This window comes from Alligator mississippiensis, chromosome 11 (assembly GCF_030867095.1).
Source record: "Alligator mississippiensis isolate rAllMis1 chromosome 11, rAllMis1, whole genome shotgun sequence".
Taxonomy (NCBI): Eukaryota; Metazoa; Chordata; order Crocodylia; family Alligatoridae; genus Alligator; species Alligator mississippiensis.
In genome coordinates, this window is record NC_081834.1 from 6280655 (window position 1) to 6293681 (window position 13027).

At 48.6% G+C, this 13027-nt stretch overlaps 1 protein-coding gene across 2 annotated transcripts in view; it reads right to left on the bottom strand.

Moving 5' to 3' along the window:
• LOC102559040 (gonadotropin-releasing hormone II receptor) overlaps window positions 1-12373 on the bottom strand; it is a 33636-nt gene extending 21263 nt beyond the window's left edge. The window contains exons 1-3 of one of the 2 annotated variants that reach the window (XM_059714552.1): window positions 9972-12373; window positions 9283-9413; window positions 5428-5519 (exon numbers count right to left, since the gene is read on the bottom strand). The gene's annotated coding sequence lies outside the window, so the exon portion shown is untranslated. Of the gene's footprint in view, window positions 1-5427; window positions 5520-9282 lie in introns of both variants that reach the window. The other variant, XM_059714551.1, reaches the window with a different exon arrangement.
• Between the last annotated feature and the right edge of the window lie 654 nt (window positions 12374-13027).

Sequence of the window (13027 nt, forward strand, 5' to 3'; positions counted from 1 at the left end):
CAACCCCGAGCACAAGGTGAAGCACCCACTACACACAGCAGTGCATGTGGCCCTAAGCCAGGATGGTGGCAGCAGAGTCCGGCAGCAGGAAAACCTGGCGGGGAACAGAGCTTGACCTGGAGAACAAGAGGCAACCCTCTGGGACAGTGGAGTAGAGGGTCCTCACAGGGGAGGGACCTCCGAGGGTTGCGGAGAGGCACTATGTGGGCTGCTCCTGGGTGAGAGCGGGGAAGCTTAGGAGTCTTTGAGGTCTTCCGGTCCTTTTTCTTTCCCTCCACCTCCTTTCCTATAGTGGTGCCTTGGGAGCAGGGCCCCCGCCCTGGAGGGCACCCAGGTAGTCTAAGGACTGCTGATTATATTTGTGGACTGTGCCTTACAGTTTATGTGAATAATTTAAAGTAAGGGTTTGTATATGAATAGAGTTATAATGTTGCCCAATCAATATCCTTTGGTCTGGTTTGTTCTATTGTTTATCTGTATTTTTAAATGATAACTGGGTGCGTGTATATATATATATATATATATATATATATATATATGGTATAGGGTTTATTCTTTTGTAAATTTGTACGTATATATATAATCTATGTCCTTACCCTTTAATGGTTTTGCTGTAATAATAAATCTATATATAGTTAAGTAATTGATTGAATGGACCTGACTCTATAGGGGATGGAAGCGGCTGCTGGGCTGTTGTGTTCCTCTGCAGCACACTGCCCTGCCAATAATCCCCTCAACTGGAGAGGGAAGTACAAGCCTGTGTACACCCAGGCTACATTCATAAAACAAGAGCCCTGCCAGCAATGAGTATTTGGGTGTTTTGGCTACCTTGCAGCTTTTCAGTTGCTTTGCATGCAAAGAAAGAGAAGCGCGCTCTATGACTTCAGGGTCAGGTTCTGCATTACTGCATGCAATACTGTAAATTGGAAGGAGCTGCATTGAAAATTGCCGGAGTTGCTCACAAATTCCACAATTGGAGCTGAGATCAGAAATTGTGCCCTAGAACGGCAGAGGATTCCTACTGGCTCGTCACCAGTGCAGTCTGCAAGTAGCTAGATCCTGGGCTGAGCAATGCTCCATCACCAAAGGATACCAGATCCAAACACTCTGCTCACTAACCCTGATGGTGATTGGGTTTTACACTTACTCTGCACAGGAGTAAACAGCAACACAGGATGAAAGACTATGGAGACTCAGATCCATGGCTCTGGTTCATATCAGAGCTGGAATCAAAATGGACGAGTATGAGTGAGTTTAGACTTAAACCTGCAGAATCAAATCCAAAAGCAGCAGCAGCAGCAAAACCCCTGTTGAAGTGAAAGGTCTGTATCCTGATCACAATCTTCACGTGTGTCTGCCTCCAGACTGACACAAGCAAAACTCCCTGCTGGATCTTGGTTGGGTACTTCAGGGCTTGGTTTGTCTGTGCTTCATTTCATGCTGATTTCCCTTCTCATATTATCTTCCTGGAAATGTCGTTTTGTACAAACTGGGGACATAACTGTCTGGTACCTAAGGGACTACCTTCTAGGGCTGTGCGAAATCTCGCTGGCTGTTTCAATTCAACAATGTTTCGACTCATTTCAAGCTCAAAACAGAGAAATCAAATCAAAACGAAGGGCTTCAAAACAGCCTCGAAACAAAACAAGGCTGGTCAAAATGTTTCGAAAGTTTCAAAACGTTTCAAGTTTCGAAGCAGCCAGCAGTGAGGTGGTGGGAGACAGGGGAGAACCAGGGCTGTGCCCCCAGCAGCCAGGAAAGCAGCCCTGGCTCTCCCTGTCTTCTGCCACTGGGCTGTGGGAAGCCGATCACAGCACAGGGGAAGGGAACTGAGCCTGGGCTCAGTTCCCCTCCCAAGCACTGTGATCGGGCTGGGAAAAGGAACTGAGCCCGATTGCTCAGTTCCCCTCCCCAGCCTTACGATCAGGCTGGGGATGGGAAGTCAGCCCAGCTGGGCTGAGTTCTCATCCCCCCCCACACTATGATTGGGCTGGGGATGGGAAGTCAGCCCAGCTGGGCTGAGTTCCTTTCCCCAACATGATGGTCGGGCGAAACATCAAAACAGCCTCACTGTTTCGATGAAGCGAAACGGAAGAGCTGTTTCAACTCAAAATGAAATTTGAAACAAAATGCTGTTCTGTCCAAACCTTGAAACTCGAGTCGAAATGGAACAGTGCCATTTTGCACAGCCCTACTGCCTTCTCCTTTTTACTCCTAAGGCGATTACTAAGGTCCCTTGAGAACAACCTGCTGCTAGGACCATCAGTACACCAAGCCCATCTGGCAGAAACGCATGGAAGGTCTTTCTCAGCAGTTGCTCCTTAACTCTGGGACCCGCTCCAATTGTGAGGCCCACCACAGCCCAAGACTGGACGTCTTTCAAAGCACTGTGAGACCTTCCTATTTAGGCAGGCATTTAGCATGTAAAGTGAAGTTGAGAAATTTTGGGGGGGGGCCTCTATTTGATGTTGATTATCTAGTTCCCTTTTCAGCTTTTTTGTTCTCTTGTCACTCTCCTGTGCTGGAAGTTATTCTGTCCTCTCATTGTAAGCCACCCTGAGCCTTGGCTGGGAAGAGCAGAATAAAAATCAAACGTGTAAATATTTGACTATACCCCCATTCACACCAGAGCTGTACTCCAGAGAAGGCAAGGCTTCCTGAAGGTAGCTGCGGAAGTGGCCTTCTTCCCACTCACAATATAACCTGCTTTCCTCAGAAAGATAAATACATGCAGAACTCATTCAGGAGATTAGATAAAATAGCCCACACGTGGCCCCTCTGTTTTCATTAGTGTCAAAGGTGTTTGGCTTTCTGGATTGGAAAATTGTTACCATATTTCACTCTGGAGGGCCTTTTTATTTGCATTACATGTGGGGGAAAGGCCAGGCATTCCTGCAACGTTATTTTGGGCAGCTATAATTTATGCATCATAAAGGACTTCAGTCATACTGGGCCAATGCAGTAGGCTCCTTGGTCACCAAAGAATTACGAAAAGATATGCTGAGTTAACAAAACCTAATCATAACACACACCTCTGTTTCCCCCCAACACTTCTTTTGGAGGAGGCACACATCAAGATTTCTAGTGGGAATGATGACTTCTCATGCAAATCACTGGGATTCAGGATGGCAGTCTTGAATACAAAGAGCTACTTGGAAGCAGCTGGCACTCAGATACGGTCCCAGTGATAGGTTGTTTGTATGCCTGTGTGGTGATTTCTTTTATTGAACCAACAGTCTACTTGGGAGGGATGTTAGACAAGCTTTCAGGCACAAAATGCCCGTCCTCAGACACTGGAAAGAAACAGATGCCACCTAAGCTAAGCCCCAGGGAGAACAAATACTTTTCTTTAACTCCATTATGCAAGTGAAATAGTCACGGTCATCTTATGGAAGATGCCTGTGCATGATTTCTTTTACTATGGACACTGTGCTTGCACATGGTTCTTGACAGACTAGGACCATAATCCAATGGCAAGGAGGCCAAGACATTTGGAGAGCTTGTCTTGCTGCAGCCTTCGTCTGCCTTCGCAGCCATTGAGATTCTAATGTCTTTTTCCTCCTGCTCCACCATTGAGGACTTGTAGACCCATGGCTAGGGGCTGGGCAGACTTATTATAATGGTAACCTGTACTCGCCATGTCACAGCACCGTCAAAGGATATACGTGGCTTTTCAGCAAGGAAAGCATTGCCTCAGCTGCCCCGTTACGTCCTGGTGGTGCTGCTACTGCTTGGTCCAGGACTGCTTATTTGTCAGAGTTACCCCTGCTTATTTCGCAGCTAACCTTCCCTGAAGGTCATTCCTCTATCCGCCACCTGTGGATGCACTGGGTAAAAGTGCAGCTCTTCCACAAGGTTATGCCACTCAAACTGGCTCCCAAATGATGGCTGCAGTAGAAGCAATGCCAATGGAAGATCAGTGTTGAAGGACTCAAGGACCCAATCAAACAAGACTTCTTCCACCAGTGCCTCAATGAAAAACCGATGAAATCCAATCAAAATCACCTCGCTGTCCACCAGAGGAAAGATCATTGAGCGAACCCTCCTGAGCCATCTCCTTCCACTTGCTGAAGAGGTCCTCCCAGAATCTCAGTGTGGGTTTAGGGCATCCAAAGTCACAACTGATGTGATCTTCACATCTCACCAGCTGCAGGAAAAATGCCAGGACCAACATATATCTCTTGACATGGCCTTCTTTAACCTCATGAAAGCTTTTGACTGTCAACCAAGAAGCATTGCGGAGGATCCTTCTGAAGTACGGATGCCCACCAAAATTCATCACCCTTCTTTGTCTGCTCCATGATGGTATATGAGTGGTAGTTCTCCGTAATGGATCTATCACAGATCCCTTTGAGATTAAGACAGAAGTTAAGTAAGGCTGCATCATCACTCTGACACTCTTCTTGATATTCCTAACTGTGATGCTACATCTAACCACCAACAAGCTTCCAGTTGCAGTGGCGCCAAACCACTGAAAGAATTTGTAAGATGTTTAATTTCAGCTGACTCTGAGCCAAAACCAAGGCCGCCCCAGCATCAACCATTGAGCTCCGGTATGCTGATGATGCTGTATCCTGTGCTTACTTGGAAGCAGACCTTCAGGCATTCATCGACCTCTTTACCAAGGCATACAAGAAAATGGGGCTGACAATATTCAGAAGACTGAGGTCCTCCATCAACGAGCTCTTAACAAGCAGTCCCCAGCTCCAGTAATTTAGATTCATGATGAAACTCTGGAGAAGGTTGAGTACTTCCCGTACCTCAGAAGCCATCTCTTGCAGAAGGCTGTCATCAACAAAGAAATCCAACATCACCTCAAACGTGCATGTGCAGCCTTCAGATACCTGAGGAAATGGGCAACATTAGATCTGAAACCAGGCTCAGGATTTATCAAGCGGCTGTGGTCCCCACCAGACTGTATGGAGCTGAGATGTGGACAACATACAGGAAACACCTCAAGTCATTGGAGAAGTACCATCAATGCTGCCTGTGGAAAAGCCTTTGAATCCAATGGGAAGACAGGCACACCAACGTTAGCTTCCTCTTGCAAGCAAATACCATGGGCACTGAGGCAATGATCTTCCAACATCAACTTTTCTGGGCTGGCCATATCATTAAGATGTCCGACTCCAGACTCCCAAAGTAAGTTTTATGCTCCCAGCTCAATCATGCCATACACTCAAGAGGAGGGCAGAGAAAGCACTTCAAGGACATCCTCCAGGTCAACTGGAAAAAATGCAACATAGACATCAACTCATGGGAGAGTAGCACCCAGGACCACTCAAAATGGGGAGTCTGCTGCAAGGATCTCAGTACTTTGAAACTTTAAGATGACAACAGGAGATGGAAAAACAGGAGCAGCAGAAACAGTGTGTCATGGATTGAATCAAGAATCCAGAGCCACCCACCCCGCATGAAAACACGTACCCAATTTGCAATAGTTGGTTGATCCCGGATCAGCCTCATCAGCCATCTTTGGACCCACAGATAAGACAAACATGGAAGACGATGATCCTCGACTGCGAGGGAGTGCGGAAGAAGAAAAATGAAATGATCACTTAAAAAGGGGAAAGAGAGTAGTGAACTTGTGGAGCAAAGGGACGGTAGCAAAAGTAGCTACAGAGCATGGAAAGGGCAGTTGAAATAAATAAACCTAACTTTGTAAAAGGTTATGTAAGAGCTTTCAGTTCTCTCACTCTCCTCTCTGCTCCTCCATGGCGGCAGGGGAGAGGGAGGGGAGAGCTAACGGCCTAGCGGGAGGGTTCGTTGAGGCTGTGAGCACTGGACTGAGGTCCCATGGAAGTGATGCTTGTAGTACTGGTGAGGATACCCTTCCACATCCATATGTGACCAGCTGTATAAATACAGTGAAAACATCTACTCGGGGTGAAATGCAGCCCCGGAGAATTTATGGAGAGAGGCTCACAAGTGCCAGTGGCAGATGCAGCCTGTGCACAGACCGCGTGTGTGCACCCAGGAACAAGCCCTAGGACACAGTCAAGGGGTCCCACAGACAAAGGTGCCATCGAGACTCAAAAGCTGAAGCAAAAATAAAGTCCAGCTAGAGAGAGCACAGCTTTTTGTCATGAGAAGGATAACTGACATCTTCCTAAAAGAGCTGGTGAGTTCTCCACCATTGGATGCTTGTAAGTTCGAGGCTGGTGACATATAGCCTGTGGGCCAAATCCGGTCCACGGAGCCTCTGGATCCAGCATGCAGAGCTAGGAGGATTTCCTCTACTCAACCCTGCGCTGGGGCCAGGCGATGAGGAGCCGAACTGAGGCCAGGGAGCTGGAAGCTGCAGCTGCATCACCCCTGCTTCCCCCTGCCCCTGCTCACTGTCTGCAGCATGGGCACAGCTTCCAGTTGCGGGGGGGACTGAGCTGGAGCTGGGTGGTTTCCAGGTGGGGCTGTGGGGATAAGTGGTAGCAGCAGCATGGGCACAGTTTCCAGGTGCCTGGCCCTGTTGCAATTCCTCTCTAGCTAGAAGTTGCGCCCACACCTTAGCTGGGAAGCAGGGGCTGGGAAAAGCAGTGGCAGCACGGGCACAGCTCCCAACTTTCTGGCCTCATCAGCTGTATAGGCAAGCGCCCCACTGCTGATGCGCTGCTGGAGACACCCACCCCACGCCGGAGAGAAGCCAGGTTGTTCCAGCCCCTGGCTTGGAAAGGTTGCTGGCCCCCGTTATGAGCCAAATCTAGATGTCTTACTGAAAACTGTGCCCTAGCTCCACCAGAAGTTAGGGGTCAGATTGATACCCTGGGATAAAATCCCATGGTCTGAATCAGGCAGGAGACTTGAGTGGAGAATCCTAATGGTCTTGTTGGCTTTCCAGCCTATGAATCTATAGTCTATAAGCATCAGGTAAAAATATATTTACAATTGTGTGTAGAAAAATCTCGGCATCCCCTCTGCTTGCCCGTGTTTTCTGGTAGGAGGTGACTTTCTCTGGGAGCAGTCATCCCTGCCGTTAAGCGCTTTTCCAGCAGCCTGGCTCTGCTTTCACATATTTTTACAAGGTAACACATGACGTCCTCTGAAAGTGAGCTTGTTTTGTCTCTGATGACCCCTTGCTGGCAGAAGATTTCCTTGGCAAATAGTCTCGTTATGGAAATAAAGGGAGATTTTTATCCCTTGTGATAAAAAAAATAAGCCAAGCTGCCTTGACTTGCATGGATTTTGTCAATGGCTTTATCGGGTTTGAAACAGATTCTATTGCAGAGGCCAAATACACCCCACACTGAGCACCGGGGTCTCGCTTGTCCTCATTGCCTTCGGCGTCTCTTTAGGAAAAACGCTGGGCCTGAGCCCTGCTCTCACAACTGAAATCAAGGGAGTCGCACACAGAGGTGAGCACCGGGCTTACACACTTCATCATCAGTTCTCAGCCAGGGAGTTAGAGCCACAACCCTCTTCTCCAGCTGATACATGAGAAGGTGTCCCTGGCCAAAGAGCGGGGAAAGCAGCTGGGATCCACTGCCCTGTTATCTGCTTGCCGAGAACGGCATGGGTTTGCAGCTTATAGACACTGGAGCGTGCCATGCTCTTGGTTCAGTCTCTGGACAAATTCCCGACGGCTGCAAACACCAGCAGAACAGCTGACTCCATAAGCTTTTCACCAACAGGGGCTGGGCCGGCAGGGGTGAAGGTCATCATCACCGGGAGGCAGTTCGATGACCTGCAGGACATGAGGCTGGGGGGAAAGTCTCTTCTATAAAAATCCTCACCACTAGCACCTTCCCTGGCAGTGCCAGCAGAGATGCAAATAAAAATACGAACCAAGGGAGGAAGGAGGCCAGCTTCTCCCCCTTCAGAGCAGAGAAGATAATGATGCTTCATAGACGTTATAGGGATCTCGTAAGATCATGGGGTCCAGCCCCTGCCCCAGGGGCAGGAAGTCAGCTAGGGTCCAAAGATCCCAGGAAGATGGGCATCCAATTGTTTCTTAAAAGTGTCCGGAGTCGGATGGCACCGTGGTGTCTGATCTCAGCTGAGGCCTCAACAGCTCTTTAGCATTTATACACATCAATACTACAGAGAAGCGGGAGGCAGCATGGAAGGTTTCTCAGCTACACCTGCATGTTTGAAGAGGTGAGGAAACAGTTACCGGGAGGCTCTCCTTTGCCTCTCTCGCTTCTTTTTAAATAGACACCAAATGGAAATCTTGAGGAGCGTTCTTCCCACTCGGTTAAGCTGACCTGCTTTCTAGATCATTTCTTGTTATGAAACCTCTCTTGTCCCATCAGAAGCAGGGCTGTCCACGCTGGAAAAATACATCTACCGCCGAGACAGCTCGTCTCTGTCCTGAACCATTTTACTATAAATCTGGAAGTGAAGCAAGTGGAGGCCAGAAGGCTCCTGCTCTGTTTGCTTGTGGGCAAGTCTGGGGTCTGTTCCAGCCCTAAGAGCCAGCGAGGACAAGCAGCAGGCATCTTTCTCCTGTGTTACCTCTGTCAACACACAGGGACCTATTTCTCCAAGGCTCCTACGTGCAAACAGCTCAAGAATCACAATGTGTTGATGGAGAGGATGCTGGAAGGGGGCTCACATTTTTAGGGTCTGAGCACATGTCCAGTGAATCAGTAAAGGGTTGTTGACCTCAACGAGCCATGGAGCAGACCTTGGTTTTGCAGAAGGAGATGGCCACCACAGCCAGCTGGACAATCTAATTCAGGGGACAACCCGCCCTTGGTACCTGATTTGCAGATTGGATGGGATGAATAGCACCGCTCTACTACATCTGATTGGCCTCAAACTTATGGTTTTCATTCCCTCTCCCACTGGTTTTGGAGATGACGTGGTTGGTGGTGTGTGTGTAGAGCGAAGCACCATTGCATGAGGATATGACATGGGGATTGGCATCACTTGCCCACATCAGCAATGGACATGTCTGATGGACAGAACGGACTTTCCCAAGGCCTCTGCTTTCCGTTCCAATTCTGGAAGGCGATTCTGTCTTTCCTAGGTATTCCCTTCTGTGTCTCGCCAGGCTCACATCACTGTAGTAGGTGCATGCCTTACCATCTTTAACACCTTTCTGCCCACAACACCTGTGAGACAGTGCAGAGATATTTCACACGTGCAGAACCGAGGCCCAGGGAGGAGAGGGGATGGACAGATGAGCAAGTCACTGTGGCATAAAAGGGGCCAGCCCAGGGCTTTGCTGTGCATCAGCTGCTCTGCAATACCTTCCCATGGGTGCACTCTTACCCTGTGAGAAATAAAAGCTCAGCCGTGATGCTTTAGCCTCTAATGAAAGAGAAGTAAATTTCCACATTTTACCTTCTCCTTAGCACGAAGCCAGACCACACCGTCAGCATACAGCAGCAGGTAAGCAGTAAAGCCACTCTTTACACCGCAGTCAATTGTTTGTAAGTCCGTACCTCAAGTGACTTGTGCACCACACAGCCAGCCTGTAACAGAGCAAAAAACCAACCTTCTCCCCATCTGTGAGATCCCCAAAGAATAACTGCCAACCAAACTCAACCAAAAGACTCACTCACCCTTGCACCAGATACTATTTTTATGCATTTGACCAGCACATTGGTGTTGTGGCTACCCCTGCTCTGCCCTGCTGAGAGAAGTCCACGAGTTCACCAAAGTGATCTCCGCTCAGAAACGCCCCGACCCCGCAGATTGCCTCTTTCCTCCCACAGCTTTTCCTCCTGCTCCCCTTGTACGTTTTCAGCTTTACTGAGAACATATCCTGCTGGGTGAGGTGTGTGCCAGAACCAAAATAGCCTCCATAAAAGTTTAAAGAAAAAGACTATCTCGGCGATTGCTGCTGAACCCATCAGGAGCAGCCATGGAGCTGATATGCTTTTCATATGCAAAGAGAATGGCTTGGCTAGAGTTCAGCAATCCTTTCCTCAAAGCATCAAAGGCTTTTTATAGTGATCTTTGCAGAAGAAAAAGCCAACTGGTTATTGGGCATATGGATTCAGCTGACAATCTAAACAAAGCTCACTTACATGACTGTACCCGCGCTAGCTAAACCAAGGTTCACAGTTAGTTTAGCATGATGGTGGCTGTCGTTTTGGAAAGACATCACTGAAGCCCAGCCGGGCAACGTTCAGCCTGTGTGGCCCTCCAGGGAGGTTCAATCCAAGAGGAAAGGAGCACGTCTGTATTTCCTGTTCCATTTAACCCCCCTGTCCAGTTTGTAGGTGGCTTTCCAGAATACTTGGGGCTTCCCTGCCAGGACACTTGTTCAAATCCCTGGTCACAGTCCATCAGAAGGCGTTACCGATTTGAAGGCTGTTCGCTGGCTTCTGTGAAGTGAGCATCGCTGCACTGGTACGAACCTGTCAGCTTTGTTGTCTCCCATGTCAAGGCACCAAATGTGCCCAGAGACTGAATCATCCTCTCACCAGCTCCAGGGGCACGGGGCTGCAGTGTAGTGGCAGAGCAGGCCTGGGCACTTGAGTCTCTGTAATGCTGGGCAGGAATCTCTGCTTCCCTTTGGGGTCTTTATACAGTGCAATATGGACTTACACTGGCTACAAGTTCCCCTTGGTTAGAAGAGCTGGCAGAAAGGCAATCAAGACGGTTCTGCCCCCTCCTGTGCTAGCCTTGCCACGTGCTGCTTCTGTCTCTAGTGCCGAAGCTGCGCCGTCCAGCTCCTCGGCACGTCTAGAGAGGAGGTACTGGGCTACGAGAATCAAGGAGCGACGATCAGCTGTCTGCTACAACTTGCACCGTGAATGTGAAACACTTCCTTGCAGTCACATAACCGTGTCCATGCGGCTCCCTCCAGATGTGGGGTGGGCCCTGGTAAACAAGGAAGATGAAGCTGGAGCATAAAGTGGGTGGATTGCAGCTTTTTCTTCAGCAAAAGCCTTTCAGCATGGGCCTTGAGATCCATGCAGCATAACAGTCTAGGGGCTTATTCATTAATTAAGCCATTTTCTTCTCTATTAAGCCCATTACAAGGCTTTATTCTCTGTTTCTTCTTCCTCCCCTATTGCATACTTCCTTGCTTGCAGAACACCTCTCCATTCTCACTGCTGCATGATGCAATCAGAGACCAGGAGTCCTTTTGGGGGAATTTCAAGCCATGATCTTGGTGAAAAAAAGAAGACTTCAGTCCTGGTTCAGAGAAGAATTTTTTTAGCATGCTGTCATGCAGACATGTTCAGGACATGGATTAATATTAAGTCTCAGTTTAAGGCGTGGTTGTGTGCATTAAAATTATTATTTTCTGGCTGCGGCACAATAGCTCTCTTGTCTGATTTTTCTCACCTCCTCAAAGATCTTCTTGGAAGCTGTCTACTCTGCAACCCTCAGCTGAGTCTCTGGACAGATATTATTGAACTGGTTTGACGATCAGATTTGTGGTCACCAGCATAATGAAGCCGTGTTGGACAGCTGATACCGTTTCCATATTGCAGGAGTCTGGTATCTTCTAAATTATCTCACTTTGGGCTACTGCCTTGTCAATGCTCGCATGCTCCGAGACTGATCTAATGTTTGATCGAGTCAGCTGGAGCTGTGCACTGAGTGCAGTGGTGTCTGGACCATGGAAGTGGAGGGCCCTGTCAGAGCCTGAAGAGATGATCCTTTTCTCCACAGTTCAGCGCTGTGCTGCTGGCTGACACACAGGACTGAGATCCCAAGTACTCCCAGCCCAGAAAGATCCAATGGTAAACGCTGCACGAGTCGATGTTAATTCAGACACAATTTCCTGATAAATGTGCTTGTTACACCGATGACACTGATACCTTTTGAGTGTATATAATACCCATATAACACTTATGTCAGGAAGCGTGGAGGGCTAGAACGGCCAATTTCTCACCTGCTGCTCTGACAAGCGTTGGCATTGACAGTAATGAATCGACAGAATTCACTCCTCTTTCCACCAATGCAATAGAGAGAAGATTTTAGTTCTCAAACTTGAGATAATAATTACATTTTAAAATATTTGTGGTTGCAAGTGGCAAAGGCTGAGGTGCTCAATGCCTTTTTTACCTCAGTCTTTGCAGGCAAGGTCAGCTCCCAGGCTACTGTACTGGGCAGCACAGTTCGGGGAGGAGGTGAGCAGCCCTCAGTGGTGAAAGAACAGGTTAGGGACTACTTAGAGAAGCTGGACGTGTACAAGTCCATGGGGCCAGATGTAATGAATCCAACGGTGCTGAGGGAGTTGGCTGATGTGATTGCAGAGCCACTGGCCATCATCTTTGAAACCTCATGGCTATCGAGGGACGTCCCGGATGATTGGAAAAGAGCAAACATAGTGCCCGTCTTTAAGAAAGGGAAAAAGAGGATCCAGAGAACTACAGACCAGTCAGCCTCACCTCAGTCCTCAGAAAAATCATGGAGCAGGTCCTCAGAGAATCTATTTTTAAGCACCTGGAAGAGAAAAAAGTGATCAGGAAAAGTCACCATGGATTCACCAGGGGCAAGTCATGCCTGACCAACCTGATTGCCTTCTGTGACATAAGTGTGAATGCGGGGAAAACAGTGGGCATGATACACCTTGACTTTAGCAAGGCTTTTCATAGATTCATAGATGTTAGGGTCGGAAGGGACCTCAATAGATCATCGAGTCCGACCCCCTGCATAAGCAGGAAAGAGTGCTGGGTCTAGATGACCCCAGCTAGATACTCGTCTAACCTCCTCTTGAAGACCCCCAGGGTAGGGGAGAGCACCACCTCCCTTGGGAGCCCGTTCCAGACCTTGGCCGCTCGAACTGTGAAGAAGTTCTTCCTAATGTCTAGTCTAAATCTGCTCTCTGCTAGCTTGTGGCCATTGTTTCTTGTAACCCCCGGGGGCGCCTTGGTGACTAAAGCCTCACCAATTCCCTTCTGTGCCCCCATGATGAACTTAAAGGCAGCCACAAGGTCGCCTCTCAACCTTCTCTTGCGGAGGCTGAAAAGGTCCAGTTTCTCTAGTCTCTCCTCGTAGGGCTTGGTCTGCAGGCCCTTGACCATACGAGTGGCCCTTCTCTGGACCCTCTCCAGGTTATCCGCATCCCTCTTGAAGTGCGGCGCCCAGAATTGCACGCAGTACTCCAACTGCGTTCTGACCA